The 7,128-nt window shown below is 44.9% G+C and overlaps 1 long non-coding RNA gene across 1 annotated transcript; it reads left to right on the top strand.

Annotated features, from left to right (window-relative positions):
* The first annotated feature begins 4,637 nt into the window (after positions 1–4,637).
* LOC103629534 (uncharacterized) lies at positions 4,638–6,844 on the top strand. The gene is made up of 2 exons (XR_554455.3): positions 4,638–5,117; positions 6,441–6,844. It is a non-coding gene; the product is annotated as an uncharacterized lncRNA (long non-coding RNA).
* The last annotated feature ends 284 nt before the right edge of the window (positions 6,845–7,128 follow it).

Here is a 7,128-nt window from a genome sequence, read left to right as displayed (position 1 = left end):
GCAAGAGGAGCGAGGCATGCCTACTGCCTGGGGGATCGGCCCCTTTTTAAAGGTAGATCCCCCACTCGCGCCCCTAAAGCGTCACGAGTGAAGTCTCCCCCCAGCATGCACCAGGGATCTCACCTTGCGACACGGGGGCCAGGCCCCGCATGTCATAAAAACCAACCCAAAGGAGGAGCGTGCGACTGCCTCGCGGTTACACGCACCTCCATTTCCAGGGCAACCAGCGGTCGGGAAGGCGAACTGCCATGCAAGGGGCATGCAACCGCCCCACGATCAAGCGCCCCTTCACCTTCGCCGTAACTAGCGGTCAAAGAGGCAAACCGCAGCGAGTGAAGCGTGCAAACGCCCCACGACTGAGCACCCCCCTCAGCTCCACCACAACTTGCAGTCTAACTCAGGGGCCCAGGCCCACACGTCATGTAACCGGAGCGTCGGTTACCGTGTGCAAAGAAGTCGCACCGCCGCCTGCGCCAATGCCTTGTCTTCTCGGGACTATCACGGATTCTGAAAAGGTAAATTTTTCAGAACTAGTGCAGCGACTCGAGGCAGCCCCGCGCATGGCCAAGCAATGTCGTTAAGTACGACGGTCAAGGGTCAGCCAGCTGTAAGAAAAGGCACGGCAGTTGGCGTGGTCATAAGCGGGCTGGCAGTAATTGCAGCAACAGGCGCACGAAAGCAGCGATCCAGCCACCAAACAGACTCAGGTCCCACCTGCAGGCTCGCATCCTCCCCTGAGGCGGGACCGGGGGCCACTGTCGGTACCCTAAATCAGGGGTACCCTCTCCTACAGCATAAAGGCATCGCACCCATGCGACGTCTCCTGGCCGCATGGAGGACCGCGCCTAACTCCACCGGACGGCCAGACCAAAGGGTGCCACATGGCGAGGAAAGGCACCATGCCTCAGTAAGACCGGACCCCCATAGAAGGTCACCGGGCCCCTGGATACATACAAGTCCGGAGCCACGGGGGAGGTCCGAACCCCGGCAGGGTTAAGGAACGAGAAGGACCTTGGGGTATGCAGGGGTCCGGTGCTGACACGTGTGCAGGCCTTGTTCTCCGCTCCCCGCGCAGGCGAAGGCCCGCTGCTTGTGGCCCATGACATAAGCCATCGGGCCGAGCCTGACGTAAAGTCGTGTAGCCCCTGCATTTCTTGAGGAGAGGACGCGCCGCCTGCCACTTCGCTGACGGGTGACGTGCCCTCTCAGCATTTAATGTGTCCCGTCCCATCCGCTGGCAGGCGGTGTCAAGGTCATCCAGTAGGCGGCGCGCCTGCTGGGTCTGCTGGCGAACAGTGCGCCCGTGCCAAGCAGCGCACTGTGTTATCCCTTCTACAAGAAGCTTGCCCTGCACACCGAAGATACACAGATCTCAGACGACATGACACAAGGGGATTGCCCTGGCAGCAAATATTTATAGTTCCAAGTGTTATATTCTCTATGTCTCTGGGCCCACATGTCGGGGCTCAGTGCCTTTGTGCATGCCCCCCTTCAGCTATAAAAGGGGAGGCATGCGACGTTACAAGACGCAGACCCAACTCTAGGCAGACACTCTCAAGTTCATACAAGCTCCCAAACAATACATCACACAGTGGAGTAGGGTATTACGCTCCGGCGGCCCGAACCACTCTAAATGCTCGCGTGCTCTCCTGTATTGACCCACCAGTCTCGTAGCAAGAAAAACGCTTAGGCCCCTCCTCTCTTTAGGATTTAGGGCGGGTGCAATCCGCCACCCAGCCGGGGAGATTTCCTCCCCGACAGATATGAAGACTGGATCTTTGACCCTCATTGCAGATAACAAGCGAAACTAAAGTTCATAAAATGAAGCTAGTGTAGGACAAGTGAATGATCTAGATTAGGCAAATCTAGATTCAGGAAGAAACTTAACTTGTGAAGTAAAATTTTGGCATAAGGATCCATTACTAGTAAGATTTTCTGCAAAACTAAGTCTTTGAAATTTGATAAGCTTTACCTTGATTCCTGACAATCCAGCATACCCTTGAGAGTCTTTTCTTTAGTCGGGTAAGTCTCGCTGAGTTATTGCGTACTCAGGGTTTTATTCCCATTGTTGCTGCAGGAGAGACTATTAACACTTTTGATTTTTGCTAAAACTCACACTGGAGGTTTCTACTTTTGTTTATGTTCATTATGTGTGTGCCGTGGGAAGATGACCGGTTGTTGTAATAAGTTAGCACTTGACTCTACCTCAGGCATGTAATAATAATACATACTACTTGGTTTGGATACTTTAAAAGTCTGTTAATGTATATTATCTTATTGTAAAGTCTTCCGCTCCACTCCTGTATTTAAAGCTTATGTTCTTGTGGGATTATTGTAATACTTGCAACTATGGTGAATGTTCTTTGGGAATGAACGAGTTCATCAAAACTCGACACCCCGAGTAAGTTATCTGATTCACATGCATATCCATCCAAGTCCTTGAGGGCAAGGATTGGTGTACATGGGCCCGATAACTTGTTTGGGTTGTGACACGGGCCAACAGTTAAGTGGCGCACCGGACAGTCCGGTGCCCCACACCGGACGGTCCGGTGCTCCCAGAAAAGGAAAGCAGCCAATTAGGGGATTCTCTGCCCGTGCCCAACCGCGCACTGTTCACTGTCTGGTGTGCATCGGATAGTCCGGTGCACCTGCGGACGAAAGGCGACCAGGGCCTTCCAAATGGAGCTCCAACGGCTCCTAGCTCCCTTGGGGCTATAAAAGGGACCCCTAGACACATGGAGCAGCACACCAAGCACCCATTGAACATTCTACAACGCTGAGACTTCGCAAACACGCATTTGTTTCATTATGATAGAGATTTGAGCACTTCTTTGAGTTGTAACTCCGTTGTGTTGTTTCGTGTGCTCGTTCTTGTCTTGTGTGCGTGTTGTTGCTGCAACTCTCGCTCTTGTCTGTGTTTCTATTCCCCCTTACTCTTGTGTTCATTTAAGATCATTTGTGTAAGGCATGAGAGACTCCAAATTGTGGAGATTCCTCAAAACGAGATATTGTTGAGATAAGGACAACCGTGGTATTCAAGTTGATCTTTGGATCACTTGAGAGGAGTTGAGTGCAACCCTCGTCCGTTGGGACGCCACAACGTGGAATAGGCAAGTATTCTACTTGGCCGAACCACGGGATAAAAATCGTTGTGTCACTTGTCTTTATCCTACTACGATTTTCTCTATATTCACTTCACTTACATAATTGCTCTAAGTTTAATACTCACCTTGTAAAGAGCAAATTAAGTGAAGAAGTTTACCCCACTCGTACTCCTCACTCAAACTTGGCCTTATCTTTAACTAATCCAATATTAGTCCAAGTTTGTTTTGTTGAGATGTTTTTACTAGATCACATATTTACCCCCTCTAGGTGCTCTCAATTGGTTTCGTAGTCATTCTCTTCATCAAGGGACTAAACGCCCGAAGAGATGGATCCAAAAGGGAAGGGAATGGTGATCAATGACAAGAAAAAGGACAAGGAGACTCTCTATGTTGATGAGCCAAAAGGTGACAAGCCCACCGACTCAGGCTCAAACAACAAGAGGAAGGATGGGAAGAAGAGACGCATCAAGAAGATCATCTACTACGACAGTGACGCCTCCTCCTCTTCACCAAAGGATGACGACGACGAAGACTCTTCGTCGAAAAAGAAAACGGTTAATCGGAACTATTCTTTTGATTATTCTCGCACCCCTTATATTTCGAGTGCTCATTTATTGTCTATTCCACTCGGTAAACCTCCTCACTTTGATGGAGAAGGTTATTCTTTTTGGAGCCATAAAATGTGTAGTCACTAATTTTATCTCAATCCTAGTATTTGGGAAATAGTGGAAAATGAAATGCAATTTGACAGTAATGATAATCCTATATTAATTAATGAACAAATTCAAAAAAAATGCCCAAGCTATTACTGTTTTGCTAGCATCTCTATGCAGGGATGAGTACAACAAAGTGTAACGCCCTAAGATGCTAACTTCGAGAATTAGGAAGATTTGTCCCCAAGATTTCAATAAAGGTGGTTTCTAACAAAAGGCTAATAGAAAGGGTCCTAATGTGAATGAAATCATTATTTTGTTGAATAAAATATTTAGATCATTTTCTAAAATATGTAGGTTGGATTATCCCTTAATAAAGATTATTTACATCATAAGATAATTACCCTTAAAAATATTAGATGATAAACATTAAATCTTTGGAATAAACTTTTATTTTGACTATATATTGAAGATAATTATTTTTTTAAACAAGGAATGAGGTGTGTATTGCATATTGGAGACATTTTCATAAATAAATAGATAAAGTAACTAGTATAGAATAAAATTTAGTTGCATCCCATGGCTTATTTGTTTTGATCTGTGCATTTGAACTTAAGTTTGAAAAGTCAATACATAATTGAAATTGTGATTGAAATCCAAAAGGAATTGATAAGGAAAATAAAAAAAGAAAAAAAAGAGAAAGCTTTCCATGGGCCGATTTCCACGCCGCTCGGCCCAGCCTCGCCCCTTTTTCTTGGCCTAATGGGCCAAATAAGCATCCGCGCAGCCCACTTAAATCCGTTCGGCCTGGCTCAACATCGGATGGCTGCCGTGGTGCGTCACCGCCAGACGGGACCCGCCTGTTAGACTGCCCTCACGCGCGCGCTCCCTACGTCACTGACCCGTGGGACCTTCTCCCATGCCTCACTGATGTGTGGGACCTCTAGGTCAGGGTCATCTTCCCCATTGGCGCGTACACAGCAGATCCGAGCCTCGTTTGAGCTCAGAGTTTGTTAAGATTTCGCTAGATTTATCACCGCAACAACCCAAGCATCTCTATTTATATGCGTCCACCTAGGATTCCTCGTTTTATCTAACCCTAGCCACAACACCGAGAGATTCGAACTGTAGTGGAGGCGAAGAGAGGGAAGCCGTGACCACCATGGTCGATTCGTGGACAAGCCTGCGTCGGAGCCTCAATTGATTACTAGGGAAACTTCCTTGGCGTATGCAAAAGCGGATAGTGTAGGTTGGCGGGTGCAGGTCTGACCGGATGTGGGTGAATTGATCGCCGGAGATAGGGCTCTGCCATGGATCCGCCAAGCCGCGTGGGCAGCCATCCTCGCAAGCTTAATAGACGGTAAGGTTCCCCTTAATGCCATGTTCGGTTGACAGAGTTTTAAACCCCAAAGGGATTCTACCCATGGGAGTGATATGGGAGGGATTGAGTGAATCCCTCCCATATCACTCAATCCCTTTAAAGCTGATTTAGTGAGAAGGGATCCCGGGAGAATCGGAGGGGATTGAGGGGGGAAATGAACTAATTTTCCCATCAACCCCCTCCGATCCTCCCGGGACCCCGGATCACCAAATCAGTCTTTATGAATGGATTCCTCTAGGGGTTTAATCCCTCTCATAAAAGACATGTTCGGTTGTGGTAGAGATAATCCAGGGAACAATAATTAGTTGCTACTTTTTTATGGGCTTCCACTCCAATATAATACTATAAAACTCAGCAATACTAATGCATGGAATAAAAATTCAGCAATTGAGTGAAGAATAATCTTAAATGCTATAAAACAACGAGTAATTACATAATATTAGGAAGCACGGCCTAGTGATATCACCCCATTTCATATTGTAAATGATCATATAATAGTATTTAATAGACCATGATCATATTGTAAATGACCATGCTCAGACATACTAAGATAGCATATAACAGTATTTGACATGCAATTTTCGTCACCATGAAGACGACATTATTAGAATAAGCACAATAATCCCATGTTCTGTTAACACTAATAAATTGCAAAAGACTACATCTTCAGTGTACTAAACATGACGAGATCATGGATCCAAATAATGATGCATCCCTCTCTTTAAGAGAACAAGTACATAAAATCGTTGAGAAAAGGTCTTCAATACATTAATTAGAATGACACTTAGACAATGTAAACAGAGAAGACATGCTTCCTCTGAAGACTAGAGCTACTTCATGCAATGACAACTCATGGTTGTAGAAATGAGATGGTTCAGGTCACCAACTAGAACAACATAAAAATGGCAAGATTCATATTCATATTTTTTTGGCAGAAACAAATAGTATGATGTCAAAATGACATTTAAGCACATCTTCTGATTAGTTTCAACTATTGTAGACAACCTTGGATCTGCATGTGCTCCACTCTGTTCATTCAAACAATCTCTGCACATCATGCATGTATGTTGTATCATCCCACTTGCTTGCTACCTCTCACTGGCCAATACTAGAAGATAAGAGGGTTTCCAAGGCCATTTGTATATATATTAAGACTGTCTTGATTGAACAAAGTCATATGCACTAGCTGAGTCATAAATCTTTTCTCTTTGTTATTAAATCTATATATATCTATGCTCTGCAGCCTGCACTGCTGGTTTTTTCTTTGAAGAACAAAGAGATGTCTTATACTATTTCCATCAGTTCTCTTGTGCAGGAGAACGAAGTAGACAACTGCTGCTCCTATTTTACTACGGAGATTCAGACAGGTGAAGTATACCAGCAGTGAGAAGTTTTTGAATATGTATCTGATGGCCTTCTCTCGATCAAGTAAGATGTTTTCAGTTTTGGGGTCCTCCTTGAGATTATAAGTGGAAAGAGGAGCTCAGGTTTTCAGCACAATGGAGAGTTCTACGACCTTCTTGAATATGTAAGCAACCAAGGACTCGACAATCTGTAGAATTGGTAAAACTGATATGTTTTCCCTTATAACAAGATTGCATTATACTAACAGATCACTTAGTATTGACGGTGTATCTGTATGGTGTTCTACATTATTTCTTTCCATGAAGTATAGGGTGGTTTCCTGTACCTCCCTGTTTTATTGATATTGTCTAGCATTTGTAGCTACATCTAACAGCTAAAGATATACCATCAAAATGTTTAAGTGAGCATTGTTCCAAGGCAAAGCATAATGTATTTCAATTTTGCTATTCTAAAACAATAAAAAGATAGACTTAGTGGTAGCGGCTTCCACCTAATGATACAAATAAGATACAAATAAGTATTCCAAAACATGACATTTTATCCTTATGCATGCTTATTGGATTATGGCCTAGCTTCAAATTATGGCAATTGGACATATGGAGCAGGTGAGTCATGTCTTTAAATA

Source organism: Zea mays, chromosome 6 (assembly GCF_902167145.1).
Source record: "Zea mays cultivar B73 chromosome 6, Zm-B73-REFERENCE-NAM-5.0, whole genome shotgun sequence".
In the NCBI taxonomy this organism is placed as follows: Eukaryota; Viridiplantae; Streptophyta; class Magnoliopsida; order Poales; family Poaceae; genus Zea; species Zea mays.
The sequence above is the reverse complement of the archived record's forward strand: the minus strand, read 5'-3'. Positions and strand labels throughout refer to the sequence as shown.